This window comes from Apodemus sylvaticus, chromosome 1 (genome assembly GCF_947179515.1).
Source record: "Apodemus sylvaticus chromosome 1, mApoSyl1.1, whole genome shotgun sequence".
NCBI classification, from domain to species: Eukaryota; Metazoa; Chordata; class Mammalia; order Rodentia; family Muridae; genus Apodemus; species Apodemus sylvaticus.
In genome coordinates, this window is record NC_067472.1 from 178,928,012 (window position 1) to 178,941,828 (window position 13,817).

General features: G+C 51.9%; 1 protein-coding gene across 1 annotated transcript in view; it reads left to right on the top strand.

The window, feature by feature from the left end:
• Positions 1-4,134: 4,134 nt before the first annotated feature.
• Chst8 (carbohydrate sulfotransferase 8) overlaps positions 4,135-13,817 on the top strand; it is a 140,123-nt gene continuing 130,440 nt past the window's right edge. The window contains exon 1 of the mRNA XM_052165598.1: positions 4,135-4,499. The gene's annotated coding sequence lies outside the window, so the exon portion shown is untranslated. The remainder of the gene's footprint in view (positions 4,500-13,817) is intronic.

Consider the following 13,817-nt stretch of genomic DNA (forward strand, 5'->3'; position numbering starts at 1 on the left):
AAGAAAGAAAGAAAGAAAGAAAGAAAGAGAGAGAGAGAGAGAGAGAGAGAGAGAGGGAGGGAGGGAGGGAGGGAGGGAGGGAGGGAGGGAGGGAGGGAGGGAGGAAGGAAGGAAGGAAGGAAGGAAGGAAGGAAGGAAGAAAGAAAGAAAGAAAGAAAGAAAGAAAGAAAGAAAGAAAGAAAGAAAGAAAGAAAGAAATCAGGAAACAGGAGGGAGTAAAGGAGTTTTTGGAAACCAGCCAGCTCACACTGGCACCAGGAAAACCATAACAATTTTTCTCTTTCTTCCATGGGTCACCAGGAGCACGAAAAAGAACCTAAGCCGTTCTGCAGTACAGTACTGATTTTTGTTTCTTTTCTGATTTGTAGTTACTACTTCATACACACACATATACACATACATACAAACACGCATTGTTTTGTTTTGGCTTTTTTGAGACAGGGTTTCTCTGGATAACAACACTGGCTGTCCTGGAACTCACTTTGTAGACCAGGCTGGCTTAAAATTCAAAGAGATCTGCCTGCCTCTGCCTCCCGAGTGCTGGAATTAAAGATGTGTGCTACTGCCACCTGGCTTGTTACGTGATTTTTAATATAAAACCTCATTAAGTAGCCCAAGCTGGCCCAGAAGTGGACACATAGTCCAAGATGGACTTGCAACCTTCAGAGGGCTGGGAGTATGTGCCTGGGCTACCAACCTCAGCAGACAGTTTTACTACAGGACACTTTTAATAAGGACAATTACGATTATTTGCTGTGATGGAGATCAAACCCAAACCCTGTGCATGTTATGCAAGTACTCTAGCCCAAGGTCACACCCCTAGGCCCTCACTGATGAATTCTAGAAGCACTAGACTGAGCTAGTCTTGGCACTAGGTTTGAGCCAAACCTTTCTCTCACTGGGGTGTTCTACCACTGAGCCACGCCCCCAGCCCCTCCCTGGGGGATTCTAGGCAGGGGCTCTACCACTGAGCCACGCCCCAGCCCTCACTGGGGGATTCTAGGCAGGGGCTCTACCACTGAGCCACGCCCCCAGCCCCTCACTGGGGGATTTTAGGCAGGGGCTCTACCACTGAGCCGTATCCTTAGTGCTTGCTCCTGTTCTCACTGCATTGAATTTAGGAATCAACACTCAGTTTTACCTATGAATTTACAAACACAGTGAGACTATCAGTCCTGGCCTCCTAGCTTCATCACCTTCAGTTCTAGGCAAAGGAAGACAGGACCCCCCTCCCCCCGCTGGCAGACAGGGTGGCTGTGGGAAGCAAGATGTCAACCCAGAACTGGAGCAAGGAGTTTGTCCATAGTCGGCCCACAGCTAAAGCCCCTCCCCCTCCTCCCTCTCTGTTGAGAGGCTCTGGGCCTCTTCCACAGCAGCTCTGGGAGCTTAGACTGTGAACTCACCAGGCCATCCAATGAAAGTGGCTTTGTACCTTAGTTGGGATGCAAAGAGATGTGTTTGCCACAAATCTTTTGGTGGAGACACACATATCAAAACCCGCAAGCGCGCGCAGAGCTTCATGCCTGGGTTTTGCAGTGTGTCTCCACCTCCCTCGCTGCAGAGGCTGAGCCTGACTTTCAAAAAAGGGCACTGCAGCCCTTAGCAAATCTCCAGAGGAAAATGCATGCTTGTCCTGCCAGGGGCCCCAGTTCTCCTTCGGGGATTTCCTCCAAGGGCCTCTGCAAATAAGAAGGAACTAGGGGTGAGGGGAAAAAAGCCAAAAATGTGGGGGGTGTCAAAGGCATGGAGCATTGTTGATTCCTCTCGGTGTCTGCCTGAATATTAGATGCAAATAAGTGCTAATAAGTACAGTTGGAGAAGCTAATGGAAAAACCACCCTTCCCAGGAGGATTGCTGCACACAGGGCAGCTACAATGGCCCGACTGACTATCTGTGCTTTCCAGTCACAGGGAAGCCTGTGTGGACTGGCTCTAGAGAATAAAGCTGTGGAAACTTGTTCTATGCTTCAGACGCTGGGCTGGGGATGGAGGTTCCCATTATCTCCCCACTGGTCAGTGTGCGCAAACACGTGCTCGAGGGTCGCCATGAATAGGCATGTCGTGTGTGTGTGTGTGTGTGTGTGTGTGTGTGCATGCACGTGTGTGTGTGTGTGTGTGTGTGTGTACTTACCCTCCAAAGGGTGCACAGTGCTCAAGAGATCTCTTGACCATCACGCTTCTGAGACCAAATCCCTGTGATGGCTCAGGCCTAGCTGCAGATGTGGACCCTACTAGTAAACTGTTCAGCTGCAGCCAGGACTCTGGGTGGGGTGGCATGCTGGAGGTGGAGGGGGACTGCAGCCTCAGCTGACTGGAAGGCAGGTAGCTTTTAACCCGTGCCCTTCTTCCTTTCCATCTTTTCTACTCTGCTCTGCCGGTGTCTGGACATAGGTTGGGGTTTCCACTGCCGCATTCTTCCTGACTCTCGACTCCTGTCCCTTGAATCCATCCCGTTCAACTGAACTTGACTAAGAGGGCATATATTTGCCCCTTCCTTCCCATGAGTAACTTGTACAGCCAGAGGATCTGTACAGGTCACAGCACAGCCCGAGCCTTGGACCATCCTGAGCTCCAGAGACAGTAACCTGGCATTCCACATTGAAACTGGGATACCTGAGCCAACCCCAGCTCCACCACCATCCAAATTTGTTGACAGTAGCGCTTTACTGGCATCTCACGCCTCATTTTCCTCCTTTGTAAGGGGAAAACAGTAGCATGTACTTCATTGTTGCAAAACTAAACGGGCTAAAAGATAGCTGAGTGCTGCCTTACAGGCCTGTAACCCCAGCGCTTGGAGGTTGAGAAAGGAAGAGCATGTGCTCATGGTCAGCCTGGGCTATACAGCAAGCTTGAGGCCAGCCTGGGCTACCTATCTCAAAAGAGAACCTATCTCAAAAATAGAAACCAAAACAAAAACAATGGAAGGCAGGCCACCATCTCACCTGCCCTGAGAGGATCCTTGGATACTCTGAGCTCACAGGGATCTTTAAAGAAACCACAGGACCACTCAGGCCTTTCAAGCTTGCTAGTGCTAGAAGCTCCCCTGCCCTCCACATCTCTAGTGTTAGTGTTCATCTCTGTTCCTTATCAGGGCTGTCACGTCCTTATCTGGTCACTCAAAGGCCACAGGTCCGTGTCAATCTTTAACTTCATCACCTGTCTGGGATGGGGGTTGGGTCAACCAAGCAACCAGTCCACTCAGGGAGGGGAGAGGCCGCAGCCTCCACTCTGTTTTTACTGGAAGCTTCTCTGTAGTTTTTGATTGTTTGATTTCGTTCTGTATGCCCTTTCGAGGCTAAGCTTGTTTCCTGGTTTACACAGCTGAGAATGGTTACTAGATGCACACCCAGCCTTTCCTCCTAGTGTCTGATTGCCCCCTGCAGGTCGGGGTTCCACTTCTCTGGGAAATCAAGATTTGAATCCACAGCCCTGGGACTGAGTCCTGGTTCTACACTTGTGCTGTGAGGCTGTGGGTGTAGATGGAGGGGAGGGAGGGGCTGCTTGCTTCAGGCCTCAAGCTGGTGCCAGACCGAGGCTTAAGGAGTTCTTAAGCGAGAATCCGGATCACTGGGCACTTGTGGTTAACTGAGACCCAGAAATTTGGGGGTGAGTGCCAACAAGAGACAAGGCCTTGTCCAAATTCCCACGCTGACAGTAGTCTGGGACCCTACTCGAATTTTTCTGCGCACCAATCCCTGTGCAAGCCCCGCGGCCGCTCAGCTTTGGGTCTAAGACCCTGTTCGCTGGCGCCTTTTCTTTTTCCCTAGGTCAGCGCAGGGTTACTCAGTGTCACCACGGGGGCGGTGGCAGCTAAAAAGCTGCGGAGTGGAGCCAAGCAGCAGACCAGAGTCCAGCACTCGGGGATCCCCGAGCTGGGCACAGCCCGCGCCAATACCACCCCACCCCCCGCTGCCGCCCGACCGCGCCCAGCAGCAGCTCCAACGGAGCGCGCGGCCAGTGGGGCCGCGGGAGCCGCAGAGCGCGCGTGGGCGTGGCGCCCGTGAGCTCCCGAGAGGGCTGAGTGATCGGGGAAGAGATTTCCCCCATCTCTGCCCTGCCACCGGGATCGCCGCTCTCCACCGTGGGGCGGGGCCCGGACTGGGGGCGGGGCGCCGGGCGGGCGCGGCGCTATTTCCAGCCTTGCCGGAGGCTTTGCTCGCACTTCTCTGGGAGCCTTCCCGGCGCGTGAGCCGAATCCGGTGGCACCGCGGGGAAGAGACAGGACCGGGCGGTGGCGGCAGAGACAGGGGGATGCACCCGGTGCAGAGGATCCAATAGGAGCACACCGCCGCAACCTCTCCCGCGCGCTCCGGTCGCCGACTCTACGCCGATCGCCCACTCCCCGCACCTTGGACTACACCGAGAAAGAGACGCAGCCTGGCCCGAACTGGGGCGGAGATCCTTCTTGCTTCCCAAGAGCTCGGGAGGAAGATTATCCCGCCGCCAAGAACCGCGCCGGACCGGAGGAACCCGTGGCCTGGAGAACGCCGGCTGTGCCAGGTAAGTGGCTGTGTCCCGCACCACCCCTGTTCCCTCTCTATGCTGGTAGTTCACCCGAAGGACATCCCTAGAAACCCCAGGGTGAAACCCGGACCGTTCTGAGCGCAAACCCCGCCACTAGACGAGGTTCAGCGTCTCAAGCTGCAGGTGCTGTTGGGGCGTGCGGTGGTTGGGTCTGGCGATACTTTGGGGACCAGCCCCCGTGAGTGGGAACTTTAATTAGACTTTGGATTCTTGCTTTTTCTCTGAGCCTGGGAACTGCCTCTCTTTCTCCTAGGGCTCTCCCCGAGGACCCTTCGCTCCTCCTCCTAGCCCTGGATGCTGGGTGCGTGTGAGCTGCTTTGGGCGCTGAGAGAAGCGAGTGCCGGAGGGCCGGGCTGGAGCTTCCAAAGCGCCGAGGCTTTGGTGTGCGCTTGGAACTGGGACGTAGAGGCCAGTTGGGGCGCGTAGAGCAAAAGGGGAAGTTACCAGCGTCCTTGGCTCCCTACCAGGAGACGTAAGATGTCCCCGCGCTCCATTGCGCGCATCTCCACCCCTCAACTCTCTAGGGCCCCGGCCTGTTTTGTGCTCCCGGCGAGTGTGCGTGCGTCAGCGATCGCAGGGAGGTGTGTGCATGCGTGTGTCCCTGAGTGCGGGAGTCGGAGCCTCCGGCAGCTGGGGTTAGGGGATGGTGAGATGATCAGCTTTACGGTGGGACCTAGCCCAGCTCTAGCGGCAGTTACAACTTCAGCTGCTGCGTGGGGCTGTTTTGCTCGTACTCCGGCCTGGCCAAGAGAAGGTGCGTTCTCTGGTTTGGGCAGGGTCAGAGGTGGCGCGTGGGCATCAACTGGCCTCTCTATTTCCCGCGCAGTACTCCAAACCCTAACTTTAGTTATACATCTCGTCTCTGGGCCCTACGGCCCTCACCTGGAGCTGTAACAGTCGGGAAACTGTGCCCTGGATTTCGGGCATACTAGTCGGATATTGGAACAGTCTGTCCTGCAGCCATTTCAGCATCACCGGAGATGCATCTCTGAGCCACCTCCCAGCAGGACCCTAAGTGTGATTGGCTCTAAGGGGAACAGGCTTCTGGGGCTTTCAGTATCTATGGATGTAGCCAGGCAGCAGGCCAAGTGGGAGACTAGGTTGGGGGCAAGGGCATAGCTCCAGAGGCAGGGGTAGGTAAAGGGGTAAAAAGCAGGTTAACTCTTTCCCCACCTTCCTCCACACTCACAGGCATGAGCTTCTGCACCAAGCCCACTTTCTTTGGGTTCACCTTGGCCTTTACTGGTAGGTAGGGGACCTTGTCTTAAGTCCCACCCAAGTGCAGGACAACCTTTGAGCTGAAGAACTCTCCTTAAAAATGTCCCACCACCACAGCATCTCCTGATCCTGTCCTTGTCCCAAAAACACCGTGTGGCCCAAGCTGGCCTGGAACTTATGACTTCAACCCGTGGAGGAGGGCAGAATTACAGGTGCGCGGGTCTCACCCATTCTCTCTCAATCAAGCCATCCTCCTGCCCACAGGCAGCTCGCTGGGCCAGGGGCCTCTTGAGGAGAGTGGAAATGTTCTGGGGGTTTCAGTAGATTGGCCTCCGAGAAGTGACACACGGCAACGTGCCATTCAAACCCTGAAAAGACTGAATCAAAACGGGTTGATCAATAAGGCAATCGCATTTGAACGCAGAAAACCTCAAAGTCCGACCCTATCCCAGCGTTTGGCGGAGTCACTTGGGGCTTGTGAATGGTACAACTTATTTATTCATTTACCCGGAATCAGACTTTGTGGGAGTGAATTATGGTCCCTGGCTATTGATTTTTTGTTTTTTGTTTTTTAAAAGACCTCAAATTTAAAAAGTCGAGGCTTTCTCAAAGCAAGGTCAAGGATTAATTATTTATAGAGAGAGACATCAATCAGTCAGGGGTGGGGGGGTGTGCTCATTTATAAATTCCCTGAGTGGGCAAAATGAAATCTATTTTTTTTCTGGCTCCAGTCAGGAGAGAACCCTGGCTTGCTTGCCCCAGGATGTTTTCTGTTTGAGATGCCTTTTCTATCTTGTAGCTGGAATATCACTTGGGAAATTTTACGCATACTTGCTGTGTTTCCATAATGAACATTTACTGATTACGGAGTACCACGGGAATTCCATTTTTTTAAAGCATTTATTCAAATCTCTGTGTGTAAGCTAATGAGAAAGTTCAGTTAACTATCCCCCCACCCCTGAGCCCCATGGCTGTTGGGTTGGCAGGTTCATCGCAGAATTTACCTTCTAGTCACTTACAAGGGGGAACATCAGATGTCTGGTTGGAAATGTGGGCCGGCTGCTTCCCTGTACTTGACTTGAGTTAGCTCAAGCCGCTGTTCTTGTGCTTTTGCTGATAGAAGAGAGGTTGGCACTCAGAGCTGTGATTGCTGTTGTGTTGGCCTATGTGGTAGGAGAACACCACTGGGGCCCTGGAGCACTGACGGGGAGCACAGAGAAAGTGTGGTCACCATCTGACTTTCTTGCCTCTAGCCTGCCACTCACCTGGAGTCCAAAACCCAGTTTGGTGCCCACGTATTCCCACCTCTCTGCTTTGCCCATGCACGGCAGCTGCAACAGAGCAAATTATAGTCAGTCAACATCAGGAACCATTGCCAGCCTCTGTGTTAATCAGAAGGTAATGAGTCTTCTAAAAGGAGGTTTATATAATGCTGGCCGGAAGAGGTCAAGACGGCTCTGCAGAGGGAATGGCCAAAAATAAAACAGATGAGTAAAGGTGTTGCTTGTATGCATATGTGGCCTTAGTGTCAGGACATTTGCTGGAGGTGGGCAGCTTCCGTGTGACACTGTGGTAACCGGAGGGTGCTAGGTGCTTTGCTCTTGGAGCCGATTTCTAGATGTGTCTGGCTTAAGAGCATCTGTGTCTTTTCCTCCCGAGAACAAGCTGCCCCCAAATAGAGGAGACTCACTGGCTCAGGTAACCCGGGGACAGCTGCCTGAGCTCAGGTGGCAGATGATACTGGAGACGTCGGCTCATTTCTTATTGGCTGAAGGATAAGTGACCCTCCGGTCACAGTAAATCACTGTGGCAGAGGATGTGACTTACAAATCGGTAGTGGAAAGAAGTTGTGACTTTTACCCTCTGCGAAACTACCTGTCATTTGTGATCTCGTGTTGCAGACAGACTCGCCGGGACTTGATCGTGGGTGGTTAGGAATTCAGAAGAGCTCTTAACGCTGCTGGGAAAACTGGGGAAAGGCTGTATAGCAGTAGACAGCCCTGGGCCTTCCCTCAGAACTACCTTTCGGGAAATCATAGAGTACCAGAATCCAGGCTGGGACTGGGGCTGTCAACACAGCGGCCTTCCCAGAATGGGGAGCTGGTGCTGGGGGCAGAAGGGGGTGTTGTCTGGTGACAGTGAGGCTATGCTATCCATCTCCTGCCAAACCCAGCTCGTTCTGGTGAATGGCATTTATTTGAACTAAACTACAATTGTCATCATTGAAATGTGGAGTCAAATGACTCTTGTCTCACACTCTCAGGGCCGGCCCGCTTGTCTGTCTGCTTCATTCAGCCCCCAGTGAGTGTTGACCGAGTGTGTATTAGATATCTGTCACTATGCCAGGCCCTGAAGACAAGGTGAGGAGAGGGGGGGTGCGGTCCCTGCCCTTGTGGGACAGAGACGTCTCTGTCATTCATTGCTCCAGTCAATGCCAGTCAAAGGCATTATTAGAAAGAACCCCATGGGAGTCTAGACTTGAGAAAGACCAGAAGGGGATGGCCAAGTTGTTTCCTTATTGTAACGAACCCCATGTATGCTAAGCAAGTGCTCTACCACTGAGTTGTGACCCTAGCGTGAATATCTAGGTTGTTATGAGCTCTGCAAGAGAGAGGGCAGCTGTCTTAGTCTGGGGGCCTTGGGATGGCTGGGGCAAGAAAAATAAATGCCTCTCCTGCTGAGACGGTTGGTATGTTCCAGGAGAGTTGGAAGGGATGCCCGAAGGCACAGCCAGTAGCCTGCACAAGGGTCCCTGCTGAAGGGACATAGGAGAAAGTTGTGGCACTGGGCTGTGAGAAGACCTCTACGTGCCACTGGCAAAATGAAGGAGAGGGCCAGTGGTGACTGGAGACCTGGCAATGAGGTGCCTTCAAGACCAGGTGTGTTAGGAGTTGGGACGTCATTCGCCTAACTGCTGTGGGTTGGGGAGGCCTGTGAGAAGGGAGGCTACAGTGAGCCTGCAGGGTCAGAGCCACAGCTCCAGAGGAATTGGTTTGGGAGGGAGATGGTGAGATAGTTAAGATGAAACCTGTGGTTCACAGAGACTGTGATCCCCTGGGGTCCTGAGCTCCCGTCCATTCCAGGACTGGGCGGTCTGATGGCTGAGATGTTACCAGATCTCTGCAACACTCCCCCAGCCAACCTCCTTCCTACCATACTGATCAGTTAGGTTCTCTGTTGCTGTGATAAACCACTAAGACTAGCCAGGTGGTTGTGGTGCACGCCGTTAGTCCCAGTACTTGAGAGGCAGAGACAGGCGGGTCTCTGTGAGTTTGAGAACAGTCCTACAGAGCGAGTTCCAGGACAGCCAATGCTACACAGAGAAACCCTGCCTTGAAAAACAAAACAAAAACAGTCAAGCAAACAAAAAACCCATCAAGATGAAAATCAGCTAGGAAGGGTTGATTTCAGCGTATGTGTCCGGGACACAGCCCACCATGGAGAGAAGTCAGGGCAGGCGCTCACGCAGAAATCTGGAGGCAGGAACTGAAGCAACGGCAGTGGAAGACCCCTGGTTACCGACTTGCCTTCTTGTCTCACAGTCAGCAGCATTTCTTATACCTCCTAAGACCACCTGCCCCTGGACCCTTCCATGTCAACCATTAATCTAGAAAATGCCCCTACAGACATGCCCATAGGCCAGTCTAGTGGGGGCATCTTCTCAACTAAGGATTCCTCTTCCCAAATGACTCTAGCTTCTGTCAAGTTGACAAAATAATAATAATAATAATAATAATAAACACAATAGTCAAAGCCTGAGTACTTTCACCACCTTATTCTCTGTGGTCATAAAAAGCCACAGCACATAGTAGGCCCTTATGAGCCTTGCCAGGACTCCTGGGTGAGGACCAGCAGAGAGCTAGCTGATCTGTAACTGACACCTCTCTGCCAAACTAGACTCACCGGAGAGCTGCTTCCGCCAGCGGAATGGTGCAAGGCTTCTGCCACCAGCCAGCTCTGTCCTGTGTGCTGGCCACTTACTGGGCTCTCATGCCCACCTTCTTCTGGAGTTGGCTGCCCCCAGCGTGCTGCCCCTGCCTGTGTATGTCACTTAGCTTCCTAGTCCCCCAGTCATCTCTCTACCTGTCACGTGGTTGATCTAACCTGACAGCTAGCTGGCATCTGCCCCAGAAAGAACTCTTCCTCACATCCCCGTCTTTTTTTCCTCCTACCACACAGTACCATCTTCCATCCCTTTGAGAGGCTCTGCCCAAGGCGTAGAGCTCCCCCCACTCCCTCTGATGTCTGCATCTCCTCAGACTGTCTGCAGCTTGGGGACCTGGCTTCCCCACAGATAGCGTCCCTGTCCCCCAGGCTCCGTCATCATCTTCCAGAGCTGGGGTGGGGGAGAGCAGGCCTGTGAGTCACCCTACTTCCTGGTGTACCCATGCTGCTGGCTGCGGGCCCTGAGCTGAGCGGCTGCCGAGCTGCAGGCAACAGCCCAGGTCGCTGTCACCTTGTCCTCACTCTGCCTGGGCCAGAGCCAGCTGCTTCCAAGCTCGGCCAGCCTTGGGGACGCGAGCCACGGCAGGCAAGGAGAGGTTCTAGGCAGTACAGTTTTATGCTTGCACCCCTTGGTCTATCTGAGGCTCTCTGCCTGAGGGCAGGCTGTTCTTCTACATTCTTTCTGGTAGTGAGTCCCCTGTGGCTGTCTGTAGCTTGCTCAGATTTTCTGTCCAGGCTGCCTTGGCCTTCTTCTTCTGTGACTACTAGCTATCCATGGACATGCCCGGATACCCATCGGTGTGGAGGTGACACAGCAGAGCCCCTCTGAGAATGTTCTCTACCCCAGGCACAGATTGACTCATGCCTTACAGACAAATCATACCCATCTTTGAAGCTGTCTCTTTTGGGGGGCAGGGGCTGACTCATTTGTCTGGACAAGATTCATCTGCCCAGTCTTGAGAGTACTGAGACCTTCCTCCAGCTTTGTTGGGGGGCAGGGTGTGCTTCCTGCATTCCTGGTGGGGTAAGGGAAGGAGGCAGTACTTGTAGAGAGCATTCCAGCATCCAGCAAATATTGGCCAAGGTCCTTCTATGTGCGGGGCCTCATACCTAGCCTTAGGGAAGCTGGACCAACAGACTCAGGCCACAGAGCGGGTGAGAATTTGTTCTTTTCTGCTGCGTCAGCCATGCAGAGCTAGGCGTGGAGTAACCACAAGTGATTACTGGCTGTCGGGCCCGGAGACCTAAGCTTTCAGACTGTCTATACTAATGGAGTCAGTGTATGGTACAGTAGATCTACCCCAGCTGAGCTCATGCCTAATACATATACTCTGTCTCCACTGGCTTAATTAATGTTTAATACAGACAGTCTGTCTACCTTGTGGAGCCAGTGTGTGGTACATGTGGTCTGTGAACCCTGGTTGAGTCTGAGCAGTTAGTACTGGAACCTTCCATTTAGCCTGTGTCTTATTCTCTAGGGCCGTTGGACATAGCTCAGAGAGCTCAAACTCTCTGGTTTCAGTAGACTAGGCTCTGCCTAGGCCCAGACTTCCCTTGAGACCACAGACTGACCTGTCAGCCTTTGTCTCCCGGGTCCTGGGTGGTTAAGCCAAATGGGTGCTACTGTCTGTCTACACTGTTGGAAACCAGTATGTGTAACAGGTAGTCCTTTTTGCACAGGTTGAGCCTATATATATATATATATATATCTCAGGTGCCCTGTCTATACTGGTTGAGTCCCCGGTTGATCTGTTTACACTGGGTGAGCCCAGCTCACTATGAAGTGAATGGATGCATCGCTGGAACCATTCAAAGCTGTCTGAGCCAGTGTTCAAAGCAGACACTCACAGCCCTGCTTGAGTTTGACATTCGATCCAGGGAGATTGCCGACTGATATAGACAACAAGGGACTGGTCGGCCTCAGGCTTGCTGGAGCCAGTGCTCTGGGTTTCTCTAGACGTGTCTGCCCACTGCTAGATGGTCTCTCTTTTAAGAATATTTTCCCACCTTTCCTCTTCTACACATCTGGGTCCCACGTGGTTTCCCATTTCCTTCTGACGGTCCCCATGGTCTTCCCTTGTCTGCAAATCCTCTCAGCAGAGGCCGTCTGCTGTCCGTGCTGATGCCACCTCTGCCAACCCTCATGGCGGCCACTCATACACATCTATCTTCAGGAAGTCATTTAGCATGGATTGCCGCCTTAGTGTGCATAGTAAATTGAGTTTCTCCTGCTTGGGTCCGTACTGCTGTTTTCTGCTTAGATTTGGGGCCTCACGAGGTTTGGCTTCATCTGCAAATCTAATTTCATGACCATTCATCCTGTGAAAGCACCGTCTATGCCTATTATTTAACTCTTCTCCGTTTCCTCTTCCATGAATTAAAATGTCAACCGACAGCCATGGCAACCACATACACCCCTCACTCCACGCCAGGAGGCCACCTCTGGGCTGTCACTGAAGCTGGTACCCAGAGTCAGACTGTCTGGTTTGAATCTCAGCTTTGTCCCTCGGTCATTGTGGGTTAGGGCTTGGTTTCTTCATGATAGGCCCCACCTCCTAAAGCAGGTAAATCTAGCAGCTTTTGGCAAATGACGGGACAGCTGCTGATGTTACTGTTATAATGTCCTGTGTTTGGTCTCCTAGCCTAACATCTTTGTCAGGAATATAAACTGATAGTATGAAAAAGACATGAGGCTGAGCATTTGGCTTCTCTGCCAGTGTCACCTTAAGTCTTTCTTTTAAAGGAATTCTTTGTATTATGTGTGCATATGTACATGTGTGCGTGTGTAAGAGAGAGAGAGAGATAATATGTGTGTGCATGCATGAGTGAATGTGTGTGTGCATGCATGTGGGTGTATGTGCATACAGTGTGTGTGTGTATGTGTGTATGTGTTTGTGTGTGTGTGAGAGAGAGAGAGAGAGAATGTGTGTGAAAATGTGTGTGCATGCATGTGTGTGAATGTGTGTGCGTATGTGCATGCATGTGAAAGTATGTGTGCATGCAGCATGCATATGTGCAGTGTGCATGTGTGTGTGTGTGTGTGAAATGTACTGTGTGTATAGGTTCCCAAGGAAACCAAAAGGGTATCAAATTTTCCAGGCTGCTATTATAAGCGGTTGTGATCTCCTGTGAAGGTGCTGGGAACCAAATCTGGATCTTCTGGAAGATCAGCCAGCACTCTTAACTGCGGAACCATCTCTCTCCATCCCCAAATATTTTTTTTAAAAGTTTAAAACCAGTGGTGGGGGCACACGCCTTTAATCCCAGCATTTGGGAGGCAGAGGCAGGCGGATTTCTGAATTTGAGGCCAGCCTGGTCTACAGAGTGAGTTCCAGGACAGCCAGGGCTACACAGAGAAACCCTGTCTTGAAAAAACAAAAAACAAAAAACAAAAAAACAAAGAAAAAAGAAACAAAAAAAAAGTTTAAAAGGACCTTTTTAAAAATTTAAAAATAAAAATTAAAAAAAAAAATCACAGAATAGCGATGTGTTTCACAACTGCATTTTAAAGGCTTTGTTCCACTTACATCAAGCAAACACAGAACTAAGTGGGTCTTGTGTGAGCAACACAGCGACTGTCCCAGAAGCTGGGTGGGCCTTGTGTTCCCAGCACCAGAGCAGGAATGGATGTGGCTAACGCACACCTCAGAGTTCCCTTTTGGACTATTCCAGCCCCTTCCACTTCACCACTGGTAACTAATGGCACCGGTTTGCCTTCCTTGTTTTTAAACTTGGTAATGTGGAGTTGTAGCGGGTGTAGGGTGGGGGGGGGGGATTGAGGGGGTGGGGGTGGGGTGTCTATCAGAGGCCTGCATGTGGAAGGCTTTGTTCCTAAGGTGGTCCAATTGGGAAGTATTATAAGCCAGTAAGAGATGGGGTATTATGTGAGATCTCTGGGATCGCGTGCCCAAAACGGGATTGTAGGGTCCTACTGTTGTCTCTGTCTTGCTGCTTCACGGCTCCGTGCTTCTTGGTGCATTATCATTTGGCACCCTCACCGGGATCCCAAGGAAGTGGGACGGTCTGATCATGTACCAGAAACTCTAGAGCCACGAGCTGAGACCTCTGTTTACAAACTGCTCGCCTCGTCTGTTTTATGGCAAAACGAGGCGCTGATGGGTACCATTCCAT